This window comes from Thunnus albacares, chromosome 10 (genome assembly GCF_914725855.1).
Source record: "Thunnus albacares chromosome 10, fThuAlb1.1, whole genome shotgun sequence".
Lineage (NCBI taxonomy): Eukaryota > Metazoa > Chordata > Actinopteri > Scombriformes > Scombridae > Thunnus > Thunnus albacares.
The window spans coordinates 3,510,662-3,525,365 of NC_058115.1; the positions used below are offsets into that span (position 1 = coordinate 3,510,662).

The following is a 14,704-nucleotide window of genomic DNA, read 5'->3' on the forward strand; positions in this document are numbered from 1 at the left end:
TGTTGTATAATGTCCTCCAGGTTTTTATGGTTGATCAGATAAAATTGTGTCATACTACTTGAACTGATTTGAAGTGGACACAGGGACAACAAATATCCTGTACCTGATATGGAGGCACTGACTGCTTGTCTAATTTTCTGAATTTTGTCAGTAAAGAATAAGGCAAATTCATTGCAGGCCCTGGTGGATAGAAGTTCAGGGGCTACTGACACTGACAATCTCTTTTATTAAACCAAAGTTGAGGGTTAATAACACTGCACTGTAACTTGTATCCTGCTTTATCTGTCTTATTCTATTTTAGCTTCTTTTTTATTTCTAAATTTAACACTTTTTAATTGTATTTAAATGTCTCTTTACATTGCCTTGTGTTGCTTTTATATTCTGTCTTGATGTCTTTTATGCTGTATGTAAAGCACTTTGAATTGCCCTGTTGTTGAAATGTGCTATACAAATGAACTTGCCTTGCCTTGACATACAAATGTCCGACATGTATTAATACAATTGCATTAATACAACGTGATTCGGGTCACTTTTACCAGGCAGTGCATATACAGCCTTACAGAAAACAGCAGACATGACAAAACAAATGTTTATGCCTTTGGGAAAGAACTAGTCACTATTATTGTCACAATCTAGATTAAAATACTGCTGGCAACATGATATCAAAAGTCTTGGCAGTCTCTGAATCATTAATGCGTAGAAAAATTGATCTTATCCTGGATTTGGTGTTCATATTTACCAGTTCATAAGGAGAATACTTGAATATCAAATACTAAGTAGATGTTATGGTCAATTTAAGCAAAGCAACTGACTATCAATCACCTTTTTGCAAGTCTGACTGTCTACCAACCTTCAACTCATACTCTTAGTGCAGTCATGCAGAGTGAATAAGTCATGCTTGAACAGACAAAGAGCAACATCACTCCTTGGGCACTTTGAACTTGCAAGTGAGAACAAACTTACTGGAACACCAAAGGTAGTTTGTGTTTTGGAGATTTGAACCAGCGACCATTTGATCCTGTGTTTGTCTCTCTAATGTGACACATTGTGCAGATTCATTTGTGGCGGAAACTGCCCACTGCCCACTCTGTTTATGCTTTCAGACATCAAACCAGGTCAGTCTGAGTCTGTGTGTGTGTGTGTGTGTGTGCATGCATGCATGAGTGCGACTGTGTTGTTGAGGCAACAATTAGTGCAGCTCAGGGACTTGCTGTGCTTTAGTTCACTCTATCTCTCTGTCTCTCTCTCTTTCTCTCTCTCTCGCACACACAATGTAATTACCTGTCTGTTTTTTCTCCCCTGTAAATGGTTGATTTGGAGAAAAAGTAATTTTTGCCATTTCATTCTGTTTTCTGTGTCTTACCTTTCTCATTACTCTTTATAAATAGTTTTTTGAAAATTATAGAAAAGCTTATTCTTTACTTGTAATTTTCCTTGTTTTCTCACTTTTTTAATCTCTATTTATTGCAGTATCATTTTCTCTTTTACTGTCTCTCTTCTCAGTAGTTCCCCCTATTCTATTCTCTGCTGTCAAAATGCAGTGCTTTATTGATACCCACTGAAACACACTGCAATTTGTACTAGTCTGCTGGGACATCTGTTGCTGACTTTATATATGTTATTTGTGGGTATACTGACACAGCAGAAATCTAGTTGTACTGCAGTCTTCTTGTTAATGTGACATTACATGTCATTTACTGGGTGTAATAATTAAATACAAGCAAACTGGTTTGGACCTACATACACACACTTTTGAACTTGTTCTTTTATTTTGAAGGCTAAAAACTAACTAAACAGTGTGTCTTATTTTATTATAATTCTGGCCAGAAACATGTGGTTTAATCCACATGCTGAAGCTGTGTACATGAGGAAGTGATACTTGGTATCTAATAAATTTGGATTGTTAAACCTACCATTACCTCCAAGGCCAAGCAGCACATCCTTAACTAACTACATTTTGTGGGGTTTCAGGTTACAATTACAAGAATCCCCATTCACAACACACTTACTCTGTAGGTTTTAAATGCTATCAGAGTTTAGGCTAATGTTAGCAGCTCTGTCAAGGTCTTCATTAGATTTGTGCAATTTAACACACAAGAGAGATTTATGTTCAGGAAACATGTTTGTCCTCATTCTTAAAGGCTTTTCTCTTGATACGTACAGTTTGAAAATATGAACAATAAAGCAAAAAGCTTGTCCATGCATGTTTTTACATGGGAAGTAGCCATTTAGGGTTATATCAGAAAGAAATAACACCGATATTGCATTTTCTTATAACACTCTATTATACTGTCAACTTCAATTTTAACTTTATTGTCCCCAAAGGTAAAATATAGAACACACAGGGCCCTATTTTCCTGAAATAGGGCATAGGCGCAGATCCAAGTATTAATTCCTGGCACATGGCACATGTGGGTGTGACCAACACATTTCTGCAATTTTGTTGATCATCAGCAGTGGTACACAAGGTGGAGGAGAGACTGAATTCATTATTAGTGGGAGTAATACAGAATCAGCAGATGGAGTCAGGGAGAGCTTCAGTAATAACCAATCACATGAGCTTCTCTTATTGCAATGGTAACACCCTTGATTTGGTTTTATCTAAAGGGATAGCTGTTTCTGATCTGACTGTCTTAACAGCCACATCCGCTGTGTCAGATCAATTTCTCATTAAATTTGAAGCATCATTTGCCTGTCCTGTTAATGCCGGAACAGATGTATTTACCACTCGCCATATTGGTCTGCCTACCATAGCTGCATTTGGTCTGCAGGTACCTGAAGTCTCGGCTCCTTTCACTGCAGAGACAGACTCTTTTGAAAATTTCACTAGTGACTTAAATGTGGCCGTCTCTAGTCTCCTGGATTCAGTTGCACCTCTTACTACCAGAACTAGGCGACTAAAGAGGTCTATACCCTGGTTTAATGAAGAGACATGTGCTCTTAAGTCGGCCTGCAGGAGACTGGAACATAAATGGCGAAAATCAAAATTGGAAGTTTTTACCTATCTTGGCATGATTGTTTATTGAAATACAAGCGTGCTTTATCTGCTGCAAAAGCAGCGTATTTCTCTTGCTTAATCAATATTAATAAACATAACCCTAGATTTCTCTTCAACACTGTAGCTAAACTTACTAAAAAGCAGCCATCTATTAGCTGCTTACCTATCATAACTCATGAGCTTCTAGCCTTATTCTGCAGTAAGGATGATGATATTATAAACAAAATAAGTTCATCAACTCCAGCTACTCCTGTAGATCCTGTCTTACCAAATTCATATTTATACAAAGTGTCACAGATAGTCCCTGTTATTACAGTTTTTGAGACTATCTCTCTTGAGACTTTGACTAAGCTCATGTCAGCTTCTAAACCAACTACTTGCCTACTTGACCTTTACCAGCAAAACTTCCTAAAGACCTCTGGCCTTTTCTGGGACCTACAATGCTAGATATTGCTAATTTATCACTTACTACTGGCAATGTCCCCAGAAGTTTTAAGACAGCTGTGGTTATACCTCTACTTAAGAAACCGCATCTCAATCCAGGGTCTCTTAATAACTATTGACCAGTTTCTAATATTCTATTCTTTTCTAAAGTATTCGAGAGAGTTGTGACTCAACAACTTTTGACTCATATAAAAGGAAATTATCTATATGAACCTTTTCAGTTTGCTCTCAGGGCCTGTCACTCCACTGAAACCGCTCTAACCAGAGTGGTAAATGATCTTCTACTTGCTATGGATTCAGATTCTACCTCTTCTACTACTGGATCTCAGTGCAGCCTTTGATCCTAACATTGATCACTGTATACTGTGTACTTTTGGTTTCTCTGGCCCAGCTCTCTCTTGGCTTAAGTCATACTTATCTGAAAGAACCATAGACTGTAAAAACATATAGACGTAGTCACTGTGACGTCACCCATTCGTTTGTGAACTGCCGTTTTGAAGCCTTGAGTTTAACAATTTGACCATCTGTTCCAAATACCTTCATGTTGTGTCTATTATAAATTTAGCTCCTTGCTGTGTAAAATGAGACAGTTGAATGTATGTAAGTTAGTTTATGATGTCGTACTTTTGTCTGAGCCAGTTATAGGACAAATCATAGTAGATTTCTATGTCTCTTTAATGTGTTGATTTGACAAGCCCCTGGAGGATAGTACTGTTTGTTCTTTAATTCAATGTGATAGCAATGTCACTTTGTGGTGCTGCTTTGGTCCACACCTGTGTGCTGTATTTCTGACATATGTGTAACCCGGGTCACAAAGAGTTAACAACACAGAAGTGCCTCAGCCAATCAGAGGGCAGGTCCGCAGCACGGTAGGCAAGCTACACAGCGTACGCTTGTCAGACGCTGGGTGACACTGTTGAGAGAAAACCTGCAGCTGAACGGTAAAAATTTAACTTAGATAAAACAGTAAAAACGCCATATAATGTTGTCAAAACAGAACGGTAACAGCCTGTACTTTTTTTGTAAGCTCGGAGAGGTGTGTGTGACACAGAGGAACTCCTGAATTGGTGAGTAGTAGTAATTTAATTGTTCAATGTTTTCGGTGGCTGGTAAAGCTACTGAACTGTTTAATCTGCCGCTGACCGGTAAAGATATAACTCAGATAAAACAGTAAAAACGCCATATAATAATGTTGTCAAAACAGAACGGTAACAGCCTGTACTTTTTTGTAAGCTCGGAGAGGTGTGTGTGAGAGGCTGCTCATTGAAACCTGCCGAGTGACACACAGGAACTCCTGAATTGGTGAGTAGTAGTAAAAGTAAACAATTAAATGTTGCGCCACTCGATGCTAGGCTAAGCTGGCTAGCTCAAGTGAATGAGCCTAGCGCTAACAAAAATTAGCATGTAGTGCTGAACAGTGCAATTAGCCGACTGTTGTAGAGCTCAACTAAAGTAAAACTGTTTGACAACTCAACTAGAAAAAATATAAAGATGTGACATGTAGAGTATTTAATTGTTCAATGTTTTCAGTGGCTGGTAAAACTACTGAACTGTTTAATCTGCCGCTGACCGGCAAAGATATAACTCAGATAAAACAGTAAAAACGCCATATAATGTTGTCAAAACAGAACGGTAACAGCCTGTACTTTGTTGTAAGCTCGGAGAGGTGTGTGTGACACAGAGGAACTCCTGAATTGGTGAGTAGTAGTAAAAGTAAACAATTAAATGTTGCGCCACACGATGCTAGGCTGTTTCATACTGAAGCAACATACTAAGTTATGTTTTGTCTGGTATTGTATTTCATAGGTATAGTGAATCTGATTTAAAAAGAACAGAAGACATTAGAATATAGAGTGTAAAGTTCACACTGTTGGTCTGTAATTCATCTAATATTGTTTTAATTTTAAAAAATACCAGGTTAAACGCACAATATGTAGTTTCAGCCGCTAGAGGTCTCTCAATCAAAACAATAACAAAAGACGGAGTGTGATGACGGTGTGAAGTAGCAAGGGATCATGGGAGTTGTTGTCTTCGTTGTTAAATAACCAGCTTCTCCGGGGTAGGATTACTCCAATGTTAATCATTTGGGATGTTTTTACCGGGAGCCGAATTACCCGCTGAGGTCTCCTCCTCTCCAGAACACACGGACTTGGAGATTACAGATAAAAACACTAAATAAAGCTGTTTCACCTAAAAAATCAGTGTTTCTCCGATGATGTACGGTGACCACCGGACGTCCGGTACAGGCTGTTAGCCGAGCTGCTGCTAACACTTGTTCGGTTTATTTCTCTTATAACTTAAGATCCAGATGTTCCGCCAGTTTCTCCTGGGAGCCGAATTATCCGCAGAGGTCTCCTCCTCTCCAAAAACAAATATATATGCAGATTAAAATTGTTAATCGGTAAATACTAATTAAAGCTGTTTCACCTGAAATATCAATATTTCTCTGACGATGTTTGGTGACCACTGGACTTCCAGAAGGGGCTGTTAGCCCCTCTTAACGTTTGCCCAGTTTATTTCTCTGATAACTTAAGATCCAGACGTCCAATGACGAAATCCTTCTTCCGGCTGAAAGATATAGTTAAAAGCAACCTAAATTTATCATGAAAATGTGGCTTAAAACTGAATAAAAGTCAATTTATAACAGTTTCTGTGGAACAACCACAACGCAAATGTATTATCTTGTATGTGTGTAAGTTACTCTTTGGTAGACGCCATTGTAGCAGACAAACACAGCGCCGCCGTATGCATCTTGTGCATGTTTACTCTTTGGTAGAGGAGATATGACGCCATTGACAGGCTAAATGAAGCGGTCCGTTACTTTGATTAAATTACAGATTTTCTGGGTTTGAAAATTGTTGGAAACATTTGAGATAATCTAAGTACACAACTCAACAAAATATATAACATAGGTCTAGTTGTTTTTAGACACTTTAATGTGGAATAATTACATATTATACCTTTAAGAAAAAAATAGTAATTTAGTTCATCTTACTCAGAAATCCATTTACTGTAAAGGTTATTTAAAATGTGTTGATTGTTTACATTATATGATAGATTTTGTTGAAGTTTAAGGAATTAGTCATTCCTGACAAATCAGAATGGCAATCAATTAATGATCATTTCTGGTCATGTCAATGACTGCAGGTCAGGTTTTTTGAGTTGATTTGAAGTTGATGGGGAGCCAAACCAGACGAGACCATTAGATCCCTGGATTGAAGATCCCTGAACCGAGAGCCCAGAGCTGAGAACTGTCAACCTTACCTCTCTCCTGCCACGGCGGTGGGGTAAACATCTTAACTGCACAAGGCCAGCGACACTCTCACGCTCAACCCCCAGCCCCACTTGCACAATCCAAAATCCCAGATTCTGACTTTACTCTTTATTTTTTGACTTGACTTGGAAAAACCTTCATTCTTCTTCAAACACATTCCCTGTGCCTGTGGAAGGACTGAGTCATAACCAGCACTGGTTTGAATGAGTGGACTGAGTATTCATACTTTTGATATGGTGTATTATAATGTCTCGGTTAAAGTAATTTTGTTATTGCTAGAGCAGTGAATAGAGAAGTGTTGCAAGGTTGAAGTGTGTTGTGAAATGATAATATTGAACAGGATATGGTTCTGATATTGTTACCTAACTAACGTTGGATCCAGATATTGAGAATGTAGTTTACCTATAGAAGTGTAGCAGAATGGAAATGTATTCCTGTCTGGTTTTAGCAGGCCTGTAGTCTCCTAGTCTCTTGATTACTCGGCGATCTCGAGCCACTCATTGTCTGTGGGCACCCTATAAAGGCAGGTAGTTGTTTTCTGAGTGCTCCCCTGACGCTGAATGCATGCCCCGCCTCCGTTCACCAGACTTCCGCAACTACTGCAGGTATGGGAGTAGTTTCTGTGCTGGTCCTCAAAGTATGCTCCCATGCTGTTGCTTATGTTAGTTTATGGTTTTGTAGATCCCTCTGTGGTAACTCACCTCCCTCAGAAGTGATCCTCTCATGGACTGCTGTCAGTAGGTTCACTTCTCTCTCGCGCTGCAAATTTTATTATATTGTGTGTAGTAAATAGGTGTTTTGCTTCTAGGTTCCTGTGTGTAGTAGCAGCGTAGGCTCCATAGACACTTTCTCTCTCTCTCTCCTCCTGAACTTTCAGACGCTGCCTGATTGGTATGTAGCCTATTATGGTGTCAGGTTCATCTTCTTTTTGGCAGCTGTCATTCTCATTTTAATTTGATTTTTCATTATGTGTTACAGGACTGTGGGCCCTGGCCATTATATAGCAGCTTAACCGGGAGCTGCTGTGGTCATTCTTGCCCACTCTGCAAGAACGCTGCTGCTTTACCCATAATTAGTGTTAACAACCATCATTTTTGTTTTTATTTGTTTGGTCGGGTCTGCTGGTGCTGCGTTGAAGGCCGGCAGTACCGTGACTAGTCCTCTTTTTATCGGAGTCGTTTTAATGGTGTAAGTGTGAGAGTGCGTGTGCGTTGTGAGCGGGGTTTTTTCTTTGCTTTGCTTTCTCTTTGCTTATCCTCAGTTTTGCTTAGTTTAGTTCATTTATTTGTCCCAACTTATCTTTTTCTAGTTAGCTGTGCAAGTACAGGGTTTTTTTATGCCCTGTAATGAGTATTGTTCGGTATTGTTTATGTGTTTATTTAGTTTAATTTTGGTTTATTCTTTTCTTTTTTTTCTTGTTTTGTTACACCGCCGGCAGGAGGCCCTCTCCTATAGCTGTTGATAACCAGTGTTAAGTGTTTCAACATTAGGGCAACTGTATGGTGGTTTTGTTTGTTTGGTCGAACACTTCATTGATTTTGTATCCCTTTTTATTTTTTTCAGGAGCTGAGCGCCCAAGGTGGTGGGGTTGGTGACTGTAGGTGATGGTTCCTCCTTTTTCCTTTGTGCGGTGTTTAACTGCATCCCTGGGTTTGACCATTCACCAGTGTGTGTGTGTGTGTGTGTGGATGTGTGTACACGTGTGATTCGGGGTGACTCTCTTCTGGATACCTCTCCTACCTCCCCTCCCCTAGTAAGCCTCAGCCCTGAATAATTCCCCTGCCCCTCTTTTTAATACCTGTGTGGTCAGTATGTTTAATAATTGTTTTTTTACTAAATTTTGCTATTGTTAAAATAAAGAATTGATGGTTGGAACCACGTCTCTCGCCTCTTGGTGTAACAAACCTGATTACCTTTCTGGGTTATTGGTACTGGTCTGAGGTAACATTTGTCCCTGGGTAAAACCCCCAGGGTGGCGTAGTTGGATCCTTGTGATTACACTGGCTAGTGCCATTCATACCTATTCTCTTGCCACAGAAGGGTGCACCCAGTCAAAACAGAAAAGTAGCTGAAGAGAACTCAGTGGTTCAAAACCAAAAGAAAAAGTGACAGAAGAAATGATTTGTTGCTGAATTGAAACTGAGATATCTTTGTGGAATTTAACTATTTACTGAACTTAAAGTTATTTAATTTATTTTGTTTATTTTCAAAAATAATACACAGTACCAGTTTATAGCTTCTTGTCTCGTGTGGTCATTTAATGTTGCAAATAGCCATTTCTGCCTCTGATTCTGGTCCAAAATTATTAAAATCCATACTAAATAGTAGTGTTAGGAGCTACATATGGTTGGGAAGAAATCTTATTCCTTGACTAGTTGAACTCTTGACCCTTGTTTCTATCTGAGGGTTGTTCATTGACCTACATTTATTTTTGAGTCTGTACAAGAGTATTTAAGAACTGGCTGAGTGCCAACTCACCAGAGAGAGAAAAGGTAACTCTAGGTGGTATGTGCTCTGTCTCTCAGAAGTATGATGCATTGTACTTCTGATTGTATTATTTGATTACATTTTCAAAACCTGACAATACTCTTTGTGTGTTTTTTGAATGATCAAGCAATTCTCACTACAATACTCAAATGTTATTTTGATGATAGATCTTCGGTCTGTAGTCTGACTAAATGGCCTTCTGTCTGAGACATTTTCTCTTCTCTCAGTTTGACCATCCATATATCTGTCTGTCTCCTCTCCTTCCTCTACTTACTGCATGTTTCTGTCTCCTCTTCCTGTCTGCCCGTTTCTCTCTCAGGACTTAACATTGACAAGTTGGGATGTTGTAATTGTCCAAAGATGTTCTCAAAGGCAGAATGACAACACACTATTGGGCACTGAACACATCAGTTAAAGTCAGACAGGGAGTACACACACACACACACACACACACACACACACACACACACACACACACACACACACACACACACACACACACACGGTCACTCTTCTGACAACCAGTCTATGAAAAATTGTTAACTTGCCAAGGGCAGTGGCAGAGATTTTGAGCCAGGCTGCTGTAATTTTTGCTCTAGGACTGTTAATATGTCACTTTTTAGTTTTAATATTTTTTCAGGCGAGAAAGGAACCATTTAGATTCCCAGTATCTGGTCTATTTGGTTTATCTAAATAACACCTGTTTGGAAATTTGTACTACTATGTTGCAGTGGGATGTGTTTGAAGTTGGCATTGGCGTTGCTGGGATACTGGAGGCATGTACAGTTAGGTAATGACTTGGCTCTCTAGCCTGTGGAAGACAATTTTTAGAGGGGTCGTTAGTTGAACCAACTGCGAACCAGAACCAGCACCAGCCCACCACCAGCACTAGGTTCCAATTGGTGAAAAGGGGGTAAGAGAGGCAGTCCTGGATTTAAATAAAAATGCAGGAACTCCTTGATGAGACAGAGTTTGTAAGCGTTTGTTAGTATGTAAAAGGTACAAGGCTAGGCACTCTTGCGGGTCAATCAGCTCTCTGAAATTGCTCCTCCATCTGTTCATGTGTGGTGACAGCTAAACTCCTCAAACTATCCCATGGACATTCTGAAGTGGGTCTGAAAGTGGCTGTGGTAGAGCTTTGACTCCTGCACCCAGTTTGTTCTCTCCTCCCTCTCAGAATAGGATGCACCCAGAATTTTATTTTTCTTTTTATTCAGCAGAATCAGCACCAGGTCATCATCGCTTTATGCCAACATAATTGCATAATTGCATTGTGTTTGATGTGAACATACTATATGCGGTGAGTCAAATTCCCTTCTGTTATTTTGTGTTGTATATTCACAATGTTCTTGATGTGTAAAGACTTTTATTCTGGATCTGAATGCAAGTCCAATATTTCAATTCAATTCAATTCAATTCAGTTTTATTTATATAGCGCCAAATAACAGAAGTTATTACAGGGCACTTTTCACATAGAGCAGGTCTAGACTGTAACGGGAAGAAATTTCAAGCAGAACCCGGCTGTAGGTGGGCAGCTATCTGCTTTGACAGGTTGGGACTCTGTTTTGGGTTCTACCAGCTCCTGAGAAAAAGCTCTTCAGCTGCTAAATGCTCTATTATGTTCACCGGCTAGTAGCTAACTTTGTCTGACTGCTCTCTGTTGTTTGGTGCTGATCAGGTGGTGTACAGCAGGTTTATCAGAATTCTTTTAACTGAAAACAGCTACCTGCTGCTGCTGAAAATGAAGTTAATGAGAGCGGTGTGACTGAATGAAGACATTAAAGCAGCAGGGCAGAAAATGAAAATACTGAGCATGGAAATGCTAAAACATCCCCTAGGGCTGGGGTGAACTGCAAAGTCAGGTGAAAATTTTCTGTTTATCACTAGGATTGACCCTTGTCATATTACATGTAGTCATTCGATTAATATATATTTTTATATATATATATATATATATATATATATATATATATATATATATATATTATCGATTATAGCAGCTTTAAGTTTTATCTTTAGTGCCCCACATGACTGTCGTTTGGTAGAGGTTGGTACTGAGGCAATATGAAAGAGGAGATCAGAACAGCCATCAGGGTGGGTATAGTATATTAAAGCTTACTGTTGAAAGTAAAGGACTGTAAATGAGCCCTTTGAATATTCATATGTGTCATTTTGAGTTACACTGTCTCCCTCTCCCTCCTGCACCTTCTTCTCTCCTTCATCCTCACCCCTGAAACGAATCCAATGTGCGATGCTGATCTGTTCTGAGCTGCAAAGCAGAACCATAAACACCAGGATATTTCCTCAGAGATGATTCTCTTTACTGAACAGCTGATAAATTTATCACCTTGTAAAATCAGGCATGCCCACCACTGACATTTCCAAACACCTTCTAATGAGGCAACAGGAAGTCAAACATTAACACTGCAAAAAATGTACACAAGTGTAAAGAGAAAGCTGATCAGTCAGATGCTACAGATGAAACTACAGTAAATCTTCACACTGAGTAGACCACAGGATCATTAACAGTTTTACTTTTCAGAATAAAAAGATGAGTGAATAAATTCAGTGGACAGAGTAGCAGTCTTCATTTAGTGATCATTCGGTGGTTTAGATTGAAGGCTTTATATTATATTCCTCCAGTCCACCCTTTTTCCTCTACAGATAATTGTAATACAGACAGTGAAAATGCCAATCTGTTTAGAGCTGTCATTTTTATCTGCAAGGAAGGATCATAAAACTATGAAATCCTCCCAGATAATATTCTGTTGTCTGGGTCCCAAAACACAACCAAGCTGTTAGACGGCAGCTGGCTGAGAATTAGAACAGATAAAGAGGGAACTAACCTGTCTAGAATATAAAGTATCATTGATGTTTTCTTGGAAATAAGCATTGTTGTATGTGTGGAAAATCCTTGCCAAAAGTCTGACTGGAGCATGACAGGGTTGTCCAATCATTCCAGAGGAGTGTTGGCAACTATCTACCCTGCTGAAGTGTCCTTGAACAAGATCCCAGGGAAGCATAAACGATGCACACAACACAAAATCCATTTCCCACACATAAACTGGTATTTATAAACAGAATGTGCGCACACCTCACGCATTCATCAGACCAGGCGTACACGCATGTTTTTCTAATGCGATGTGCTGGAGATGAAATAAAAGGTGATGGAATCTTTTAGTAAAACATTGTTTTGGTTTGACAATCAGCTGCACTGATTGTGTGATTTTTTTGTGGCTGGATTACAACAGCGGGGCTAGCCCTATAAACACGAAAGTCCTTGACTGACTGACTGACTGACTGACTGACTGACTGACTGACTGACTGATTGAGTGATGAAGTTACACCATTGGTTCGCTAAAGGCTGCTGAAGCTTGGGACAGCCAAGTATCCCAGAATGCATTTCACACCAATCGACAGCAATGGCCAGGATTTTGAACCAGGCTGAAAGCTGTTGTAATTTTCGCTGTAGGACTGTCAATATGTTACTTTACTAAGTTTTATTATTTTTTCAGGTGAGAAAGTAACCAATTTGCTTTCCAGTATGTGGTCAGTTTATCTAAATAACTGGCCGGGTGAGACCGGTGTTGTACCAAGTTCTGCCTGCGTGCCAAGAATTACATGTACCTCACGGGAGCACACACAGCTAAAGGGAAAACTACCAGGTATTGGAATGATTTTTAAGGCAAAGTACTGTTTAAAAATGATATAATCTTCTTTGTGAGGTTTATCACTGATGATAAATGATCTGAAGTCTACAGTTTTTGAAGATTGAGTGATCAATGTTTTATTAGACTTAGTGGTAGTACCAGTTCCTTGATATAATTGGAATGAAATTTACAAGGTTTCCTTGATTAATCTCTCAGTATTTCTTAGTATGAACTCTTCAGTGTTCTTTGTAGATGTGTTTTAAGCATAGGATTTCAGATATTCTAAAAATGAGAAATTTTATTTGATCAACTCTGCCAAAGTTGATCAAATAAAGTATGTGCTGATAAAACCATTTGATTCCTATAAAGCTTTGATTTAAAGTGTCACTACTGAGTGTTAAGGGGTGCATGCATTATTCTGCAGAACTGATTGTTGCTGCTGAGTAATGCATCTGCTATTATTTCAGCTTAGGTCATTATTAAATGCATGAAATTCACATTGTTGAGCCAAAATGGCCTAAAGTAAGTGCTGATAAAACCATTTGATTAACAAATGTCCAGAAATAAAGTTACAGTTACATTACAGACTGAATACAATAATTTACTGCATCTCTCTGTCAATGTTATTTTTTTGTGAGAAAAAAAGTGTTAGTGGAGCTTGTTGAGATTGTTTTCACACAGTACAGTCAGGTAGTTGTGTAGCTTAGCTTCAACTTGTCAAGTCTGAACCAGCAAGTATGCAAGTGTGAACTTGATATACTTGTTTATGAGAAAGGCCCTATGTCAAATTGGCTTTAGTCAAAGTGTGGCACACTTCCTGGGGCCTTGGTTACCAAGTGTCGCCACTTCCTGTATCCATAGTTTCAAATTAAAAGCCCTCTAGTGTTTCATACACAGTCCAGCCATAAACTAGGTTTTGACATAGTCTTGTTGTGTTTACACAGAGATCTGTAAAATCCCATCAAAGATGCATTTACAAATGCATGTTGATTATCGTTTTTTGCGTGATTCATTTTATCATTCTATTAATTTACACTGGAGTCAACATTTGCTGTTAATATTCTTAGCTGTGTCACACCTTGTAAAGTTGGTTTAGATATGGGCATTACAAACTAATCATATAATACATGTGAAGATCAGGTCCACTAACTGCTTAAGTTATAATAGCATGAAGTGGGCAAGTCATCAGGCTTCATGCAAGAACCACTAATACAAACAGATTCAAGTAGTTAATGGAATTTAAGAGAACTTGTCACATTCTCCAAATTTCTGATATTTATCATTTTCTTTTAGGCAAAAGAGTCCAGACCTGTCATATGAATCATGTACAGATACTGTAGTCCATGGGAAGAAAAAAAACTCATTTGACTTAAAAAAAAAAGCTACAATCAATATTTTTATAATGGTGATGAACCCACAGAGAATTGTCAGTGACTCTGCAGCTCCCCTTGGCTTTATGGAACTTTATAATGAATTTCAGCTCATTGTTTAGCTGCCCGGCTATAACTTTACTGTTTTGGTTCACTCTCACAACCTCATTGCATTTGGCCGTAGCAGGATGTACACTAGCTGCTCAGCACCAAACAGCAAACAGATATAGTTAATGACTAGCTGGTAAACATAGTGGAGCATTTAGCAGCTAAAGAGCCAGATAATTCCCTCAGGAGTTGGTAGAGAGGAAAAACAGAAAGAGAGTAAATATTGGACTTACCTTTACCAGGTGGACAGAAACACAACTCCAAATGAATGATAATGTTGCTCCATAACTGCTGGATGTGGAAATAAGCAACTGGTTGCTAACAAAGTTCAACACATTAACTTCTATTTGGAATGGGAAAAAAAACAGTTATT

General features: G+C 38.8%; 1 long non-coding RNA gene across 2 annotated transcripts; it reads left to right on the forward strand.

Annotated features, from left to right (window-relative positions):
• Positions 1–4,329: 4,329 nt before the first annotated feature.
• Positions 4,330–8,591, forward strand: LOC122990526. Of its 2 annotated transcripts, none has more exons than XR_006405396.1 (3): positions 4,330–4,383; positions 4,676–4,744; positions 8,280–8,591. It is a non-coding gene; the product is annotated as an uncharacterized LOC122990526 (long non-coding RNA). The 2 variants fall into 2 exon arrangements; XR_006405395.1 differs by lacking the exon at positions 4,330–4,383 and adding an exon at positions 4,470–4,509.
• The last annotated feature ends 6,113 nt before the right edge of the window (positions 8,592–14,704 follow it).